Source organism: Mya arenaria, chromosome 11 (assembly GCF_026914265.1).
Source record: "Mya arenaria isolate MELC-2E11 chromosome 11, ASM2691426v1".
Classification (NCBI taxonomy): Eukaryota; Metazoa; Mollusca; class Bivalvia; order Myida; family Myidae; genus Mya; species Mya arenaria.
This window is the reverse complement of record NC_069132.1, coordinates 64,354,717-64,376,808: the sequence shown is the minus strand read 5'-3', so window position 1 is coordinate 64,376,808 and position 22,092 is coordinate 64,354,717. Positions and strand designations below refer to the sequence as shown.

The 22,092-nt window shown below is 34.2% G+C and overlaps 2 long non-coding RNA genes across 2 annotated transcripts; one reads left to right on the top strand and one right to left on the bottom strand.

Annotated features, from left to right (window-relative positions):
* Positions 1-833: 833 nt before the first annotated feature.
* On the bottom strand, positions 834-4,845 carry LOC128209924 (uncharacterized). Its single transcript, XR_008257081.1, has 3 exons — positions 4,598-4,845; positions 3,902-4,065; positions 834-3,171 (listed from the first exon to the last, which is right to left on the bottom strand). It is a non-coding gene; the product is annotated as an uncharacterized LOC128209924 (long non-coding RNA).
* A 14,122-nt stretch (positions 4,846-18,967) lies between these two features.
* On the top strand, positions 18,968-21,650 carry LOC128209135 (uncharacterized). The gene is made up of 4 exons (XR_008256945.1): positions 18,968-19,159; positions 19,642-19,802; positions 20,059-20,202; positions 20,647-21,650. It is a non-coding gene; the product is annotated as an uncharacterized LOC128209135 (long non-coding RNA).
* The last annotated feature ends 442 nt before the right edge of the window (positions 21,651-22,092 follow it).

Here is a 22,092-nt window from a genome sequence, read left to right as displayed (position 1 = left end):
TGGAGAGTCAGTGCCTATAAAAGAGACATTGAATGATATATTCATCAGAGTTAAAGCTGCACTCTCACAGATTGAACGTTTTGACAACATTTTCAATTTTTTTTACTAAGAACTAGCCATATTTTGCGAAAATCCATTGACACCAGTTATATAAGACTGCTGACAAAATAAGATTGCAGATTTTTATACTTAAGTTCAAAAATTGATGTTTAATGCAATTTTCTTAAACTGTTAGTAACAGCTTAAGCCAAAAGACATTAATTCTCAAATGGAAATATGAAAATCTGTGATTTGATCTTTTGTCAGTAATCTTAAATCATTTGTTAACACAAAATTTGCGCTTTCCAAGACAAACAATAAAAAAAGTTGTACAAATGGTAAATCTGTGAGAGTGCAGCTTTAAGCTTAACAGGTAGTAAAGAAGGGTGACATGGCAAAATGACATAGTGATATAAATACAAGTATTTCTTGTAAATTAACATTTTGTAACTGTTTAAGTGAGATGTTGAAAAACAGAACATTGTTAAATATATGTACATATGAAAAAATAATTTAAACATTAATGGGAATTAAACTTAGCAAAAGCATAGTGATATCTACAGAGCATTATACAAACATCAGTGTTCAGGTAGACAAAACCTTGAATGAGAAGTCTTATAATACTGTCAAATGTCTCTGATTTTAGGAACATGTTTTGTTAATAATTATTGAAATTGCAGAACATTAAAGAAAACAATAGGAAGATAAGTAATCATTATGATAAGGGTTATTAAATAATGTAACGATTCTGTAAAGTCATATATTGTTACTGTAAGATATTGACACAACTGTCACTTAACATATTGACAGAATGGTAAAACACAACAATGGCAAAAATGGAAGTACACTATTTTATAAATATCAAATTTCAAATCCCCCGCGACGGAGTGGGGAGGGGATTACAGAAACACTTCATCAGTCTGTCTGTCCGTCTGGCTGTAACATTTCAAGTCCGTGCTATAACTTACTTATGCATTGATGGATTACCATATTGCTTGGTACAAATGTTGTCCTCATTGAGACGATGAGCAGTGACATTGACCAGGGTTCATAACTCAAAGATCAAAGTCACACGAGATATTTAAATGTCAGAGTACACATACTCGTGTCCGTGCTATAAACTCTTCCTACATATATCAAGTTTGGTCACAGTATGTAAGCCTTAACTGAAACAGTAATCTATTTTTAGTAACAGTGACAACGACCCTAGGGGACCAAAAAGCATCCATTAAAGCTCTGCATATACTTGTCCTATATACCAAGTTTGGTCACACTATGTCAACCCTTACTTGAGTAATTCAGTACTTACCATATTTCTATTTTGACCTTGACCTAAACCATAACTCTCGGGGACAAAAAACACAATCTCAGGAAAGGTCTCTATAAACTCTTCCTATATACCAAATTTGGTACCAATTAGAAGACCTTTACTTAAGTTATTCAAAACCAACCCTTTTTCTATTAATAGTAACCTTGACCTTGATCATAGGAGCCTCAAATGCATTCCCATAAAAGGTCTCCATAAACTCTTTGCATATACCAAGTTTGGTCTCTTTATGTCAAACCTAGCTAAAATTATTCGATACATAAGGTGACTTTGACGCTGCTCTAACACCAGCCCGCCCGAACAATGACACAGGTCATTCAAATATCTTGTTTTCCCTTTATGAAAATGTGGTTAGGAATATAAAAATGTGCCTTTCAAAAGAAATTAAAAAAAGAGTTAAAAAGGAAAAAAAACATTCAAGGGCAATAATTTGTATTTAGGGTTAACATGAAGTTATGTTCCTTAGTGTAAGATGGTCGTCAATAATTCTGCGAAGTATTAAGTGCATTGAATGAAGTTATGGAAGTTTTTTTTATTAAAATCCCAACTTGCCCTAAAACTTTAACTTGCCCTAAAACTTTAACCTAAGTCAATCAGGGGCCATAACTTGTATTAAGGATAATATGAATGAAGGGTATAGAAGTTATCAATAAATATATCAACCTGCCCTAAAATTTTAATCTAAGTTCCATAGTTAATCAGGGGCCATTATGTGAATAAAATATGATATGGAGTTATCTTACCTAATTATGTGATGGCACTGAACAACTGTGTAAAGTATTAAGTCAATTGAATGAAGGGTATTGGTCTTATTAGTGAAAATCCCAACTTGTTCTAAAACTTTAACCAGCCCTAAACCTTTAACCTAAGTCAATCAGGGGCCATAACTTGTATAAAGGAATTATCTATTCCCATTATATGATGGCCCTGAACAACTGTGTTAGGTATCAAGTCAATTGAATGAAGGGTATTGGACTTATAAGTGAAAATCCCAACTTGCCCTAAAACTTGAACCGGACACCGACACCAGAGCGAATAGTATAGCCCACCTTATTCTTAAAATAGTCGAGCTAAAAAAACACAAATGTGATAATATATTTATAACATGTGTTTTCTCTTCAAAAACAGTGAAACAAGGTTATGACATCACCACAAAATATATGTATCACTTTATCGAAAATACTTAAAGCTTGCTATTTCATCGATGTTATGAATCAAGACTCATTTTCCTTGTTTTTAGCCAAAATAACCTTGACATTGATCTTACCTACACTACACACAATATGTATAACTTTAACAAATACTCTTTTATTATGTTCAAATATTCAAGAATATTTTAGGTTACTGATCATACAACTTGTATTTCTATATTCTTGACCAGTGGTTGTGTACAATTTTGATCAGATTCAACATACAGGTCAGGTTGCAAGAAAAACAAATTGCCTTGTGTTGACTTGATGCAGTGTCAGCTAAAGCATTGAGGCAGGTTGTTTCGTTATGAATCAATTGGTCCTTTCACACTTGCAATGACAAGGTTTTCATTTTCAAACTTTCCTCTACCGTTTATAGGGAAGAGCACTGTGAGGTAGAAGTGAAGTGCAGGATCGTCACCGATTGTTTTCAGTTCAGGTATTGTGATGAGGAGTAACTCAACTGTTGAAGATCAAGTTGGAACAGTTTCCGCATTTCATACCTACTGCTGCATTTGATAACAACCTCAGCTGTGCAATAGTAGGCCACTTGTGTAAGGGACTGGCTCTAACATAGAAGACATTTGTCAAGGTCCATTTACTTGTTGCCACACTCTAAAAAGATATGAGGAATTTGTTATGATATCATGATAAGTGAATGTAGCACTGAAGACCTAATAACATGAAACATGAGAAATGAAATAACTCTAAACATTAAACTGAGGTGAATTTGTTAGGTTTCAAGGTTGATTTCATAAGCTTTATTCGAAATGTGAATTGACAGGTAATTTGCAATTTGATGTAAATTCTGAATCAGGTTATACAAATCAAACATTGATGCATGAATTGCAGAATAATAATTAAGATTAAGTATTTATATACAAGTAATGATTTCATTCCTTTATTCAGCTATTGAGTTAAGCAATTTTGTTAGAAAAAGTGAAAAATTGTTATTAATTTTTAGGAAGGTTTGTTCATAGGTCATGTTTTTTGTGCAAAATAAATATCAAAATGATGTCTAAACAAAGATTATATTGTGAAATAATGTAAGCTTGTAGAGTTTTAAACATTATATGAAATTGTGAATAATTGTAAATACATTCAATTATTTATTGAAATGCATTGAAACATCCATATGTTTTTCTTTTATTAAAGGTTGAATGTTAATACCAAAAGCAATGCTATTTATAGTTGCAGTTAAAAACTTAGCAAAATATTTGCCTAGCTTTAGTTGTGTTACATAACAACACAAAATGCAGAAGGTTTGGGATTTCATTTTTAATATGAATGCTGGCTATTGTTCTGAAACCATAAAGTTAACAGGAAACTAAGAAAGAGAACAAACCTGGTTTTGGGCAGTGGGGCAGCACTGATATTTGTGGGCTGAAGAATACTCATTTCTTGGAACTCCTCAGTCCTGGCCCATTATTGTTGGTGGCCATTTTTTGCAGTTTTCATCTTGAAAATGAAGCCCTTTCTGTTCAATATTTACAACTCTTGTGGTAGAAACTGGAATGTAGGATGATAAATATACATTTTATTGAGACAGAATCCCGAAAAACATGTTTATTATTTTAAACTAATGCACCAGTCAATTGTAACCACGACCCCCAAGGTCCTTGGGTATACCGGGGATAGCCGGGGAAATGGACCATGTTTTTAACTTTCAGGTGGCCCTGCATTGCTGGGTGAATGGGATGGCTATGTCTGACTTTAATATAGCAGGGAATTGGCCTTACCTAGGGCCCCTGGGGTGCGGGGGCATTTAGCGAGATTAAACCATCTGTTCATCCCCGCAGGACGTGATTTTAGCCAAGATTGGCTGGACCTATGGTCAGTGTCCTCGCTATTCCCCTGACCGGGGGAGGGGGGCGTGGTTTTAATTGACTGATGCATTAGTCTAAAATAATAACTGGTGCATAATGAAAACGATGCAAAAATTTATTGACTACGAACAAATCACCTTAAACTCGTTACATACAGACTGACATGGAAACTTTGGGCATGCATTACAAAGAAGGGCTTGAAATATCATCCCTACCATTGTGACTCATTCAGTTACACGCGTTGATGTCCAAATCGAACGTTTTTGTTGCGGTATTTCACTTCGAATCACCCTCTCGCAATTTCGACCTTGACCGCACACACGCCTATATCTGAAATGCAAGAAGCGTTTTCATTGGACGGCTATCATTCCTGGTTTTAATGACGCAATTTGGAAAAGCCTTCAAATGTTGTCCAAAGTGAAAGTAGGAATACCGCAAAAAAAAACGTGCTACTGTTTAAATCGAAAGACACGAAACCTACTTTTAAAATGATAAATATGAAATAACAATAGTTTTTCATTTCACTTCGTAAAAAGAAAATGAAAATACCTTTCCCCAACCGCCAGCGTGTTGACCTCCATATCCCTAGTATACTGGACGCTTGCATCTGACCCGTACGTGTCATAACCGGGTAATCAGATAATAGACTGGTTCACCGATTTTCTAAGATTATTGTAAGAGACATTCTGCGCATTCGTGGTTTATTCTTTTATGTAAAAATATCTGTGCATTTATGATATTTTTTTCTCTAAAAGAGTTATTTAAAAAAATCTCTGGTTTTAATTTGCCTTATATTTTCAAAGCTTCACATATTAGAAGATTACCAATCATCTATTGCAAAATCGAACAGGAACCAGTCTAATGGCGAACTGCTTCGGAATTATCCGAGAGCGGACGGTAAGAAACGGCGCATGCGCGATCAAAACAATGAAAACGCCGCATGCGCAAGCCCATTGCACCAGGGACACTTCTAAAACAATCAATATATGCGCCGGGCGCCGATGCGCCCGCGCAATTAGGCACGATTGAATATTAACTTAATTTTACCCCACCCACTTCAGTTACTGTAGCCATGCCTTTTCATTTATGGTAGAATTTAGAAAATATGAACAATAAAATGCAAGTTCGTTCATTACCTCATTAAAAAGTCGGTTAGAAGTAAAATAAAATAACGCTCTAACCTCAAGAGTAACTGGTAGAAACATTACTTTTGATCATGTTGGTAGCTGAATGAAAGTCGCTATCGCCAGTATCGGTTGTTTACATACGGGCGCTTCATTCATGTATTATGCAAATGATCGATTCCGAAGCTGGCTACGAACGGCTACGAACTGTGGCGGGTAATTCGAAAGTTGATATCTTTGATCTCCAAAATATCAACAAATGCGAGTTTTCTTTATAAAAAATTGAAATGCAACATCAAATGAATATGATATGAACTAGTATATCATAAAATTTTAATTTTATTTATGCTCACGTATTTTTCTAATTACCGCTGAACGTATAACTAGGCCGATATGTTATTTCATTGGCTGGAAGTTTAGGTTATCATCTAAATTATAATAATTTCATACTGGCAACATATATGTATATACATATACACAGATTTTATATATATATATATATATATATATATATATATATATATATATATATATATATATATATATATATATATATATATATATTGTTGAACATTTAAGGCATAGCTGGAAAAAGATTGAACATTTATTTTGGTGAAAGTCAACCGCTGTGAATACATCATTCATTATTTATTTTCACTTGGTCTTTCACTTAATGATTTTGTGAAAATGTACATTTTTGTTGATAGTTAAATTCATGGATTTTGCTTTTTGCTGTACTTTTCATACGATTTTGAATGTGTTAAGTGAATATACGTGCTCATACTTATACTTACAAAATTGAAGGAACACATTTAACGTTGTGAACTTAAAATCGCGATTTGCCCTACCCCCGAAATCAATGAAAATTAATGTCTCACAGTCAAATTTAAAAAGCGCAGTTTCGTATTAATTCCATGTCCACTTGCATCTTTCAAGCCATTTAGTCGTCAACTTTCTTCTGAAGACTGTACTTACAGAGACACTGTCACAAAAATTACATTTTGGTTTTAAAATTTACAGTATTAACGGTTTTTTTTGTCAGTGGCATAATGTTAGGCTTCAAATATAAAGCATTTATTGTAGAAAGTCTTTATTAACGTGTTGAGAAGGAGTTTATTTGACATGAAAGGTTGAAGAATATTGTACAGAGATTGGTATACCATTGTCTCACAATGTATGCATGATTGCTAAGCCCTATTGTTAACCTTTTAAATAATTGTCTTAAGTAGGCTATCAAATAACATGTTAACATGTATTTCCCTGTTTGTTTAGGCTTTCAATCGGCATTGTATTCACTTTTTTAAATCTTTAATTTTGGCTATGACTTAAAAATATTGAAGATATGATACGAACCCATGCAGGGACGCTTTTGAAGTGTACGCCATGTATGAGCAGCTTTGCTGCGACACGAGCGGAACCGCTGTGGTGCGGGGTTGGTGAGAGTTTGGGCCTCCCCCAAGAAAATTCAGTGGCAAAAGGTGCGATTACCTGCCGTCATTATGACATGTTGTCTGTCATAACCACTTACATGTTTATAAACACGTTAAGCAAACTAACACAATTAATTTTAATCGAATGAAATATTGAAGTCTCATAAGCTGCTAACTTTAACCAAAAGTTTCATAACAATGTTCGCCGTTCCAAAGAAAACAAACTTCATTATACATTAAATTGCATGTGTTTTTTCGGTCCGTTATTGTGGTGTATTAAAACGCAAAAACGCGGGCGTTATCGGTAGAAACGTGCATTATTCAGTAAATTCACGTGCCGTTAATGCCCGTTTTTTTTGTTTTACACATGCGCTATCAGGGCCCGCATCATAACAATGGAGGCTGAGCGACCTGGTTTCTGACCGAAAGTGGGTCAACGATGAAAACTATTGCACAAAAACATATTTCAGCATATATAGCTGCATACAAATATCAAAACATGAAATAAACCACATATAACTTACATATTTTCTGCTGAGTTGTCTTTTCCTGGCATGCTGATGTGTTTACTAGATATTTCTTTCTGCAGTTGTTTTGACTATTTGTTTCCATTAAAAGCACTAAATTATGTCTAAAACGACTAACTTCTCCGAACTTTAGTTATTTTTATCGATTTTATTCAGAACATACGACTTATATGGACATCGTTTCATTACGTCGTATGCAATGAACAAAGAAATTTCGAATATTTTTTTTCTCTGATGATGAAGATGCTGTGTACATTTTATCAAGAACATGTTTACAAAATTTTCAGACTTAAATTAGTTATCAAAACAAATAATTGTTAAAGTGGGACTGTATCGGTAATTAATTGATTACCCAATAGGTATTGTGTGTAAATAAACCCAGTAATCCAGACAATTTTCGAAAAACACAACCATATCCAAACGAATGAGCACTGCAAAAAATGGCGTCGAAACAAAATGCAGCTGCCGAGTTATGTTGCGCCCTGAATCGAGCTTAATGTCAAAAAAATTCAATGACATCGCTCATGACGTCATACAAGCACCCGTTATAGAGGTTATTTTGAACTAACTGTTTTTGCGTTTTCGTGACATTTAACTGCCTTTTTAAACACAAACGTTCCTCATGGTGTGTATTTTCTGCAATATTAGCGATAATACACCATTTTTCGGTCGTTACCATTTGCAAAGGCCCTTAAAATAGTTTACATCCCTCGTGCTACGCACTCGGGCTGTAAACCGTTTTGCGGGCCTTTATGGATGGTAACGACCTAAAAAAAGGTGTATTAACCCTATAATAATGCACAAATAGTGATTCGAAAGTCAATGTGCAACTGAGTATCATGTATACATGTATTTGGAAAACATTGCTTCATACGAATCCCATTAAGGTAGATACTAGCTTAAATGGGGACGTATACTTGAGAATCGTACCGAGTCGCGGTCAACAGTTTATAGTTTTGACTGTCGTCAATTGTCACGCCAAAAGTGTCACCGTATGGTGGATTCGATGGCGTTGCCATTTTCAAAATTAACGCTTCGTAAACATCATTCGGATAGCAGTACAATTACAGCGATAAAATTCCTACCGTCAAAGGGAGACAAACTAGTCATGGTGTATTATTCATTGTTCAAGCAAAAGAAAGCGTAGAGACACATTAAATAATTTCAAAACATTATTACTGCAGAAGAATGAGGAAAAATATAGACTCAAGCAACTGATATAGTCGGGCAAATTTCTCGTATCCTTATCACCCCTTAGCCTTCAGTTTTGAATGTATATCTGAAACGTTCATATTTTCACCTTTCGTGCGTATGCCTGGTTACGCGCCTGCCATGTGTACAACCATGCTCTAAAGAAAAAAAAAACACATAATTACGTAGAGTGGAGGTAGTTCAATCACTCTGGCTAAAATATTTGTTGAATTATATTCTTTAACCAACTGAGAAAAACAGACGACCATTAGTTTCCGCTTGTGAATCTCTTGCAGTTTGTCGTTTGTCGTTTATGTTATAGTTATTGTTTGTTTTTGCTATACTATTTACCGTTTAATCGGCATGGGGGCTGCTGATTTTATAGTTTGGTAAAGCAAAAATAAATACAATTACCTTAGTTTTTGTTTTGTTTGCGAATGTGTATTCACTTAAGCCACCACGCACGCACGAGCCGCTGAATAACTGATTAATAAAACAAATTTATGGAACTTTTGCTGTTGTTTACGTTCGATCTTTCCAGATCTGTCCAGTGATCCCATTGTTGAAACTTGTTGCATTCTTGACTATTCGTGTTCTTTCATAGGTGGTTGTGTTTTTCACCATCCCTGACCGATACTACCAGCTATGGTAAGGATGAGACCATGTAATGCCATATGTGAAAGTATTTTTAACCATCCCTGACCATACTGCCTCTTTTAGTTAAGATGAGATTCATGCTCACAGGTGGTAGTATTTTTCACGATCCTTAACCGATACTGCCTCCTATGGTTAGAATAAGATTCATGCTCACAGGTGTTAGTATTTTACCAACCCTGATGGAAACTACCACTAATGGTTATTTTGTGATTCACGCCCTGTTGCTATTGTGTTTTATTTTTAGATTTAAACCAACAACAGCGGCAGGCAGCAACAATAGGTAGTATTTATTTTCCATTCCTGACGGATACTATCACTTATGGTTATTATGGTTTTACTATTTCATTGGTATATTGAGTCTGAGTTTTAGGTCTAAGGGTATGAGCTTCATCTTATTATCAAATAAGGTCTTAGGCCTGAAGAACTGAGTGTGTTTAAGTCCGAGTATTGGGCCGGAAAAATGAGTTTTATTGTTAGTTTCAGTGTCTTAGGCCTGAAGTCGGAATTTTAGGCCTTAAGAGTTTGTCTGAGTCCGAGAAGTGTCAATGTTATATTTGGTGTGATCTGAGGCCTGGAGAACTGAGTGTCAATGTTTTATTTGGTTTGAGTCTGAGTACGGGGGAACTATGTTTCATTGTTATATTTTGTCTGAGTCTGACGCATGGAGAACTGAGGTTTAGTGTTATATTTTGTCTAAGTCTGAGTCCGGTAGAACTGAGCGACTATGTTGAGTTTGGTTTGAGTCTGAGGCCTGGGGGTCTGACTGTCAGTGTTATATTTCGTCTGAGTCTGAGTCCAGGAGAACTTAGTCTCATTGTTATATTTGGTCTGAGTCTGAGTCCGGGAGAACTTAGTTTCAATGTTATATTTGGTCTGAGTATGAGGCCCTAAAGACTGAGTTTCATTGCTATTTTTAGTTTGAGTCTGAGGCCTGTTGAAGTTAGTTTCATTGTTATATTAAGTTTGAGTCTGAGGCATAGAGAACTGCATTTCACCGATATATTTGGATTGAGTATGAGCCCTGTTGAACTGAGTTTCTTTGCTGTATTTGATTTGAATCTGAGGCCTGGAGAAATGATTGTCATTGTTATATTCGGATTATGTCAGAGGCATGGAAAACTGAGTTTCATTATTATTTTTGGTTTGAGCCTGTATAGTTCAGAGACATACTATAAAGGAATGTAGGTGGATTACTGACAACATACCTCCATACCGTTGGAAAGAGATGGGAACACCTCCTTAAGTACTGTAGTATGATAACTAACCATACAACTCCATATCGGTGACATAAGCTGGATGACATATTCATTAGCCATGTACTTTTACAACATGTAATATACCCTCATACCGGCGACCATAGTGCGGGGACATGTGCTCAAGTACTGTAGAATACCAACTTAGCATTCCGTTCGTGTGTTTTTAGGCAAAATACAGACTACCGACAGAGAATTGTCAAGTCCTACCAGACTGCCATGAATCTGGTGACAACATTACGTGTCCAAGACCTCACCTTCAGGACATTGTATGACATAATATGTACAGTTTGTTTACAATGCTTATATGAAACAATGAAAACATTCATGTTTTTAAAAAAAAATGGAATAGTGATATAAATACTAATTTAGCGAGGTAGATTTCAAAATAATATTGATAAAGCAGTTAGTTCCACTTTGACCATTTTCATAGTGTTAGATTAATACGAAAAAAGATTGTTTCTCAGGATATTCTTAATGTAAGGACTGTTTGGCTTGCACATTCCTTCCTGAGAAGGATTCAACCAGTAACAGGGATGATAATATTAAGATAAATAAGGGATAAAACATCACTAGATTATTAAAAAGATATGTAAGATAAACGAAACCACGGCAGCCAATTAACTGGTATACTTATTAGGTTCTTATTTAGTTAACGATAACTGAAGTAGTCATTTGGTGACTTTCCGACATCGTATGTGGTCACACAGTCATAAGGAGAAATTGACAGTGAATTTTGTGTTAAACTTTCGCTAACTTTACCAACGATAGATATCCAATTACCTTGCCATTCAGTAACTGGATAGTCGCCGTGTAAAGGGCGTCGGTCTCCGATGAAACATGCCGGTTGGTTGTAACTCTAAGATCGGCCGGATATCAGGATTGTAAGATGAACGATATTTGCGGAAGCTGATGTATATTAAGAAGGTCAATGGAAACCTGCTAAAACATAAGTTCAAGTGAAAACGGTGGCTGAAGTCGTCTTTTGCCATCGTTCTATGTCCCCTCCGCCAATTAGTGGGCATCAGCATATATATTAGCAATCATGGGTGAGAGACAGCTGCGCCGTTAAAAGTACACGGCAACTTTGTCGACGATGCACAACAGAAATATGAAACCCACGTAACGGACCTAATCATAAAAGCCATATTCGCTAACTTATGTTTAATTTGCTTTGGTTCTCCATTTAATTCGCATTTTTGGTCATTCTAGAGTTTTAATCATGCATTATCTAAACATGTTATTTTCTCTGTTACATTTTTAAACACTTCAACTAGTTTTCATACCGAGAGATATATTTGGTTCCCTGAAGACTAGAATTAGTATGCATTTAAAATGATTACTTCATCAAGACAAGGACAATTAATCATGAGTTTAGTTAACCTTATTATTTCAGTGATTTACAGAAACACTAACATATATCATTATTATGTTATGTTAGCTTCAACGCTCAAAGGGTCTGTATATGGGGCAAGGTGGTTGCAAAATTAGTACCCATAATCTTTTAGTATCCAAAGAACTATTTCCATAACCATTACATTCATATCACAGTGTTCCTCAAAGAGAGGGACTTTATACGTGCTTCCTCTCCTCGACAGATTTTCACCAGGAGTACGGGACCTCACAGGTCAAACGTGTTAACTTTAAACGAAAACTAAAGACTCTGTATAATCTTAACAAAATGTTGCTTTCAACAGTTTAATGAATACAATCCGTTAATTATTTGCTCTATATATCATAATGGTAAACTAGATACAATTTATTTAAGCAAGATTCCCGACAGGTCTTTGGAAGGGCAATGCTTAAGAATTGTCTTATCAGCATTAGAATGGGCTTAATATGAAGCCTAACAAATGGAATATATATGGAAAATAAGTAATTATTTGGCTACGAACGCAGGGTTATAACTAGTAGATGAGGATCCTATTTCACTGAGATGGCACATCGGGCGGGGCGCTAGATGCATCGATGATTACATCAATGTTAAAATTTACACATACAGTTTTAAAATCATAGTTTTAATCAGTGCAAATGTTGATAAAAGAAAATTTTCGCCCTGTGGCGTTATCGACTGGATTTTAAAAATAATTTAAGAAACACACCGTATTTTTAATGATTGACCAATATGCTGGTATTCTCTCGAATCGGTTTACAATTATTACAATAAGCCATTTTCCTTGACAAAATAGTACCCTCGACAAAAAATCAAAGAAGAACATAAACACATAAAACATACTGCAAACGAAAATTTAAAAAACATTCGATAATGGACTCTAATATTTATTACCAAAGAAGCAAGTAAATATATTATAAAACATAATAGTTTGTTATGCATAGTATAACTAAAAAAACATAGCCAAATATAATTCATACGTAAGGTAGGCAACATTGTTTACATCTTTTGCAAAAACAAATGGCTAAGTACATTCTAGACTTATTTACTTTAATACGAGACCACTATTGTTGAATCTAACTACCTAAGTCCAGGAAATATAACAAAAACGATATAAATGTAGTGTATATCTTCATAAAGACATATATTTTCATAAATGCTTGTACAAAGAAAAAAGAAAACAAGACATGTACACATTTAAAATATTCTACTACGATAAAAACAACTTGATAAAAAGGAGTTTTGTTTTGCTGAGGCTCGAGGTTTGTCATTGAAAGAGAAGCCAACAGCAGCACTTCATTTTATTAAATGTAATGTTAGATACCTGCGTTGGAAATGTAGGAATTCTACCAAATATTAAAAACTCAAATTTTAGACTTTGAAATGTCCAGTTCAATTGATTGCACTTGAGCTCGTGTAGACAAAATACAAATTCATAGCAAACGCAATAACAAATATTCGTGCATTTTGTGTTTATATTTTACCCCTTTATAACCATCACACCGTCCACTTATGTACGTGTGAATTCACTGAAAAATTCACATAAGTGAACAAGCAATACACAAAAACTGACTACATAACATCTAAATAGTGCCATCAATGTAACGTGGTGTACAATTTTCTCCTCATTCGCCCTCTAAAAGCATTGCTTGCAAACGATCAGGCTACAAGCACTGTTCAGACAATAACAGTGATTTAATTTATCTTAACGATCTTCAACAGACTGGGATAAAGATGTGTTTAATCAACATGTTTTGCACTGGCCGTCATTCAAATAATTACGCATTTGATTTTATGCGGCGTGAAACTATTTTTTATTTTATGACCATTCGTCAACTTAAAATACGATCTTGCACTCAAATATCCGTTCAGTATCCTGGCACAAATATGAAATACTTGAAACTTACTTGGCTTTCAAAGAAACACATAGCGAAAAGCCATTTACATGAAATAAATACTAACATATAAGAATACAAAAATATTAATTTTATTTAAATGATTAAATGCAAATGATAATTCAAAGTAATTACCGGTCGTTGCAATCCATTTTTATCGACACTTGAATAGTTTGCACTTCTGTAGTGTTTATACAATGATTATATGCAAATGATAACTGACTCAGGTGCATTCATGACTTGATAGTTTTCACTATAAAGGCTGCATTTAACTCAATTTAACCTTAATTGTGTTGGAACAAGTTAGTTTTCATATTTGTTAACCTGTTATGATATAAGAATATGATTAGGTATTTCAATTAGAAGGTTATTTTAATGAGGCTCATACATTTATGACGTTTCTAACCCCAGATGGACCAAATATAGTCACTTCTGATCAACTTATTGACACGTTGTAAAATGTATTCTATATAGCCTTTTGTCAGATTCGACGGTTGGCTTGCATATGCAGACTCTAAATTCATCAGCTATGCAGCTGATTCGGTGGCCAACACGCTTGATTTTGTTTCATCCGAGGATTTCTGGAAACAAATGTGTTTTTATCAAGATTATAACCTACTATTACAGTTCAATTCAATCCTTCAACACTAACCACGATTAATCGGTTACAACTAAAAAAAGTCGTCATAATTTGGTTACCCGTCTGCTGAACACAGGTTACACTCCAAGACGCTTAGAGCATATTAGGTAAAATCTTTATGACCAATCATTAAGGTTTTACCTAATATGGTCTAACTATAACATAACCCGATAATGCAGATACCAATGCATCGTTACAAGGTTTTACTGGCCTAAATATGACACACAATGACCGGGTTAGTTTTAAATTCAACTGATTTGTTTTACACACACTTAATTAAGATTAATATTTGCACATATAAAGACGTCAACTAATGTGTGTTTTTTTTATTTTCGTTAAATATGTTATCTACTGTGTTAACTGAAAGGTTGTTTTGCAAACTGGCATAAAAGCAAAAAGGACAACATATTTATGAAGAAACATTAGTAAGATTCTTAAAATTGCGTTAGTCCACGTTTTAAATTATCTCAATTTAATAAAATATGGCTTCTTGATATTTGTGCAACAATTTTATTACAAGCAGTATAAACTCGATGCATAATAATGCTTTGTGCATTACATTGAAGAGAAAGGCCAGTAGCGCACACAAAAATTAAAGAAAAAGCTTCAAAATATAACATAATTAATCAGTACCGTCTTCATTTCGCTAGCCGTGGCAGACACCTCTGATGCAAGCCACCTGGCTCGCCTGGTGTTGAACGCCTCCTGCACCTTTGGCGAAAACACCAACATGTTTTAAACGTTTCATAGCTAATGCGACAACCGAACAATTAATACGTGTGTTTGTTTGAAATGAATTCCTTAGAATAGTACACGTTTTAACTTTTAACACATTCAAGTTAAACAAGTAGTCCGAAGAAAACACTCGATTAAAATAAACGTGTCTATCTTTGCACTTTCAGTGATCCATATTATTATTTTTAGAAAAGGCGAGAGCAAACATACTTTCTTATCCAGAATGCATTGAACAAAGAAGATAAGGACCCCCTGAAAATAAAGACATAGTTATTTTTATCATCCACGTGCATTTATAGACCATTATGTATTGTATAGTATAAGTGCATGTGCACTTGGAAACGATATATTTATTTGTTTCAGTAAGCTGTAATGTTGGTATGGAAATATGTTTCGTCCAGCGGTAAATGCTGCAAGTGTACCGGTATACTTTTGTACATATACCTAGATAATGGTGTGCATGAACCTCCATTATGTTGTACATATACCTACATAATGGTGTCCATGAACCTCCATTATGTTGTACATATACCTACATAATGGTGTCCATGAACCTCCATTATGTTGTACATATACCTACATAATGGTGTCCATGAACCTCCATTATGCTGTACATATATCTACATAATGGTGTCCATGAACCTCCATTATGCTGTACATATACCTACATAATGGTGTGCATGAACCTCCATTGTTGTACGTGCACAATTAAATTGTTACACGTGTACATGAATGATATTGTCCGTGTACCGCCGCGATATTGTAGGTGTATATACATGCATTTGTAAGTGCACATTTAGACTGTTACATGTGTTCATACAGAAATCTGTTTGTGTTACTGCATAATTCTGTACGTTTGTACACATGTACTCGGTTGAACGACCAGTTTAAGATGGTAGTTTCTGAACATACAGACTATTGAACCCAAACCTTGTAATTGTTGAACGTATACCTGCAGGTTGGTGTACGAGCACATTAGGTCATTTAACCGTGTACATGTACCTGCAGAACGTGCATTGAACGTGTACCTGTAGACTGTTGAAGACGACAAAGAGGTACTGGAAAACGACAGTATCACTGTTGACCGCAAACACTCCGAACAGCCACGTGATCCCGAACACAGGCAACAAGACACATACGCTACGTAGCCCGGTCCTAGGACAGATAATAAGACATAATAACCATAGTTTAAGGTTAATTATCATACACAAGAAAGTGGAAAGTGCAAATTTAATATGCATTAAACTTTACTTCCATTCAAAGGTACGCATGTAAACCATTAGCATACATATTCACTTTACATTTAAATACAAGTATAAAACATATCAGACCAACATTAGAACATAAGATGCTCACCAATTACACCAAGATTCAACATATAACATCGGACAACATGACACTGCTTTGGAACTAAGCAATTAACATCATAGCGGCGTACATACCACGTTATTTTACGCCATATGTCAAGATAACTTGATAGTTTTTTCGCACTTTTTTAACATGATTGCTTTCCACTTATTATTAATTGCCAGAATTGAACATTTTCTTTAAATCATGCCATGATGGACTAGGTGGGACATAAGCAGAAATCAAGTCAGAACTATTCAGTAGCTCAATCGAGAAATCGGAATTCATGGCTTCTTGGACCAGAAACAAGAGAAACTTGCTCTTGTTCGGGTGAAAAGGTTTGTAATTCACGTGCAGCTTCCTTTAACATATGGCGTGTAACGTAATATAACTTGTCACAGGACTTTACGAGAATGTGATGGATGCTTGTAAGATTAAAGTACTTTGTTTTCATTTCCAGCCGGTTCAGCAAAAGCCCAAAAAAGTCCCGAATCAATGCTTAGCCAAAAGCTAAGGTGCATTTAAGAATTCTGCTTGAAACTAAATTAAACCAATTGTAGCAAAACATGAGCTTGATATAATTTATGTGATATTATACTTTTTTTAATACAATGCGTACTTACAATTTGTCATTTCCATAACCTATCAGTTTAGATGATGCAGCAGAAATGATGACAATCACCAGGGGAATTCCTGAGAATATTCAGCACATGAATAGTTGAAAAAGTGATGTTTGCTAACCGCGACCCAGTATAAGGTTTACAGAAGTAATGATAAGATGTATTCAAGAAGTTCGCAATAAAGTATTTTGGTGACTTGAGTAAGGCTATGTGACTTATGCTGATTATCAGTTATATGCAGAATAATTTTATAACTCCCTTCTACTTTATACGAATTTTATTTTTGTCTTTATATTTTTACTGAAAAACGGCACTGGTTTAAACTAAATCATTAAAGTGGATCAAAAGCATTCATACCTAAAATTAAGGCTTAATGGTATCGAAAAGTTTTTTGGAGGGTGAAAAAACCCCTAATAATTGTTTTTTTATATTTATATTTCCGTGTAGTTCACAATAGTATGTACATGATGCATTTGAATAACAATAAATTTTACTAGTGAACTACCGTAAGAAATTCCAAGCAATGCTTGTAAAACGTTCCTTTTGTCAAGTGGTCTGAGCACCATTTGTGCAATAATACATCCTTCCGATAGCATCAAGAAAAAGGAAGTCAAAAATATGTAATGGAGCAGTACAGCAATGGACGTGCACAAGACCTGCAACATACTTGCGTACATGTACAACATATACAGAAAAGTCTTCTAAAACGAATGCATATCAGTGTGTATGTTTTCAGTAAGGAAGACACGCTTTTAAAATGTGTTCTCAAATGGACAATTGCATAACAACAATGAATAATAATTTATAACATTGCCAGTACAAATAACCTATATAGACCATTTATTCAGTCCATATATAATAGCGTTATCAAAATGAAATGAATTTGTTGTTGTTTTCGAACATAATAAGACTTGTGCAGTTACGTGTTGTGAAATGTTGTTCCCTTACAGAATGAATGCCTTTTTGTGAACAACTCGCGAACAATTTGTGAATATATTGTGAACACCAGTATTCGCAGGTATCATTCGCAGAATGTTCGCAGCTTATGCGAATAATCAGCGCACACCTAGGACTGCTATTCGCAATAAGTTCACAATAAAATAATAGTTCGCAGAATGTTTACGGTTATAACTTTAAAAATGTTAATGTTAACATAATGTTCACAATTAGAACATATAAAATGTCAGTTTATCAAACGAAGGGGTTTCAATTCGCAGAATGTTCACATTTAAGTCGCAGAATGTTCACATAAAGAACTTTGTTACTGACTAGGAATAACAATAATGGAAAACACTATGTTAATTTTCCCTGTTTACAATATGTTCACAATTGTGACTTGTAAAATTCCACTAATCAGTCCCACAAAGATGAACAAATTAAGTTAAACAGTATATGATTTCCACTTTAAATGAGTTTTTATAATGATCGAGGGTGTTAATTTATCCTTGGTTAAAAAGTGAACATACATGTACCTATTGATGATGATCTTCAGACAAATCCTTTCAAAGGAATATTAACTACCAGTATGTAGAAATGAAGAATATCAAACGTTTTGTTTACTTTATTTTTTAAGCATGTTGACAATTCAGAATCAAATCAAATATTCAACAATGTGTCAAAAACATTCATATACATTCAGTACAAAGTCGGCAATTTCAATATCGAGAAAAACGTGTTTAAAGTTTTGTTAATTTATTTCACTGACTTAAATTGTTATAAGTCACCATTTCTTCTTGTTAGATTTATTTAATTAACATAAAACACATGGTTAAATCGCATCCATAAAATATCCATATTCTCCGACAACGATGTTACCGATAGCGACGAGAAATAATAACAACCTAGTTATCTCCCTTCACCATATACGTAATTTCCGGTTTGTAATTGAAAAACGAGAAATTTTGAAATTACGTTTTTTGTCTACATTTACTGCTGTTCGAGGATGCTTCTGTCGAGTTTTGACAGGTAAATATCATTGCAGTTGTATAAATTTAATATTAAGCTTTGTGGGGTTTAAATGATATAGAAAAAGACTAAAATATTCGTTAATATAGTCATAAACCCGGATTAGTAAACAAAGGACTTGAACTGCATGGTGCTTTTATTTAATTTTCATACAACATTGTCCATAATAATGAGGTAATTTGTATAATGATATAACTTTCTCATCATGATCGAGTAAATTGTTTATGTAGTCAGGGGAGTACTGTGTTCCTGATGGACTTGTCAACGACACTGATACGACATTTTCATCATGATATGTGTATTATAACTTATGAATGACCTTCATTTACTAGAAACACTCATCCTGACCATGACAACACTGTAGATAATTGTGATCTGTTTATGAGTTTTGATAACAACAATGATGAAATGACAAAAGATCACAGTGCACTACATAACTGTTACAGTGTATTTATATGCATCATATTGCTATGTTATTTCAGGACAGTATCCATGCTCCCTGTCCGACACCCTCCCATGTTGCAGTTAACATTTCCCTGCCAGCCTTCTTCCCCCATCATGCCCAACCGACTGGTCCAATATTGTTCAAAACTATATGGAAATGCCTCGTCATCGTAGTTTGGAGTATGTGCAGAGCACTCAGGTACATTTTAGTTATTTATAACTTAAGTTCACAAATTAATAAACGGCTAATTAAATTATTAACTGACAGTTTTTTTCAAGTAAGGAGAATATTTGTGGTTGCACACATGACAATCATGTGATGCGTAATCAGAAGGCATTTTGTGTAATACCGAATAATTAACTGGTTTCCATATTTTATTTTGAAATCATGCAATAGTTTAGATTAACAAAATAGCATGTATAAAATAAAGATGTACGTGTATCAAATGTTGCAGGATAACAAGCAGTTTATTTGCTTGATGAGACTGATTTGCCGGGGAAGGGAGCAGACACTGCTGTGAGCATGATGATCACTACTTCAAGTACCATGGTTTGGAGAAGAAAAGCCGAAATTGGCACTTTGGTCTTTGGAAAAGCAGGTAGATAATAAATTTTGCACATTTATCCCTATAGTAGAGTACTTTAATTTTGAAAATACTTACCTAACAGAATTGAGCGCTAGATTTTCAAGAGTATTCACTTAAGATGTTAGCCTTTTAATTGTTGTCAGTTACATGTCAAAAAAATAACCTTGACCATAACTCAATAACTGTTGAAATTGATAAAATGCAACTTTGCATACCTATTGCCAGAGGACGAATGTATATGTGAACTTTCATAAGTATGTTATTTCTATATTACATTTCAAAATTTCAACAATGATCACAAGAATAAATGCTGTTTTAACTAGTCAAGAAACTCCTCACTTTGTCAAAACACCAGTATGATATCTAAATCTTTATATAAGCTTGTTTTTGTGTGCATTATTGTGATGTCAAAATATGACTGAACTAGACATAATTTCTATCAATTCATACTTTCAGCAAACAGGCCTGGCTTTGTGCAGTGCAGGTTTGTTGCATCGGATATGGTGTAGTTTACCTTGATGAAAACCAGAGTAGTTGTGTTACCTGAACTCCTTTCCGAAATCTGCATCAAGGGGATGGATCTTGAATGGCAGTGGTATTAACATGACAAGATCAGATAATACAGCAGATTTGACATTTAAAAAGACAGTGTGCCCTTGACAGTCTCAACCAAAGCATTGAACAAACTGTACAACCTGTTAATTAACTTTTAGAGCTGTTTGTTTGGACTAGTATTTGTCATTCAGAAATAAGTATTAACATTATTTCTCAGTATGAGAAAACGCCAGGAATTAGAAACTTACTGATATTTACTATAACTATGTAAACAAACCTCTTAGGGGTTTAGCCAGGTTAAAGAAAGACAGGGAGCCACAGAAAAGAGACAGGTCTCCATGTGTCAATAGAACACCCTTCATTTAGCTGTGAAGAATTTTAACATTTGAATGTTACAGAAAATGTAAGGAACATTGTATAATGTTTAATTGAAGTACTATTAGGTTTCAAGTGCCAAATATGTAAAGCCTGTGTGTATTTATAATCATGTTAATATAAAGTTGTTATCAAAACAAAATCAATATTTGACTGTCTTAAGCTTTTAATTCTATGAAGGCAGGAGGTTGCCAATCTATTTCTTAGTTCTACCTTTTTCATAACTGTGGCGAGGGGTTTGCAGGCCCTTATTACACTTTAAAAAAAAACTGATAAAATTTCAATTTAACTTTGATATGGTAATCTAATCTTACTGCAGCTCATTTCTGCAATATTATGACTGAAACTGTATGTTATAACAATAAGTATGGTTACCTGTAAGTTACTTAAATGGAATTTTTTGACAAGTATATAAGACAAAATTATTGGAAAAAATAAGAAAAAATTGTTTGTTAAAAGGTATAATGCATGTATGTAGACAAAAACAAAATGAATAATTACTTTGTGTTTGAATAAACTGTATAATAATTGTTTTCACTTCTTACATTTGATATATACTCCAAAATGGCAATTTAGGATTTGACTCCAAAAGTTTTGCACACAGTATCACAATATATTTATATACATCACAGGTTATTCACATCTACTGATCTCCAATAGTTCACATTTATTGTTCGCATATTGTTAACATTTATTGGTTCATAGTTCGCGAATGGTTCACATGTACTATTCGCAAATTGTTTACATGTACTGTTCGCAAATTGTTTACATTTAATATTCGCAAGTTGTTACCATTTAATATTCGCGAATTGTTAACATTTAATATTTGCAAGTTGTTACCATTTAATATTCGCGAATTGTTAACATTTAATATTCGCAAGTTGTTAACATTTAATGATCTCCATTTGTACAATTTGTTCACAATTTGTTCGCAACTTGAGTTCGCAGATAATCTAATTTGCATGTGAAAAG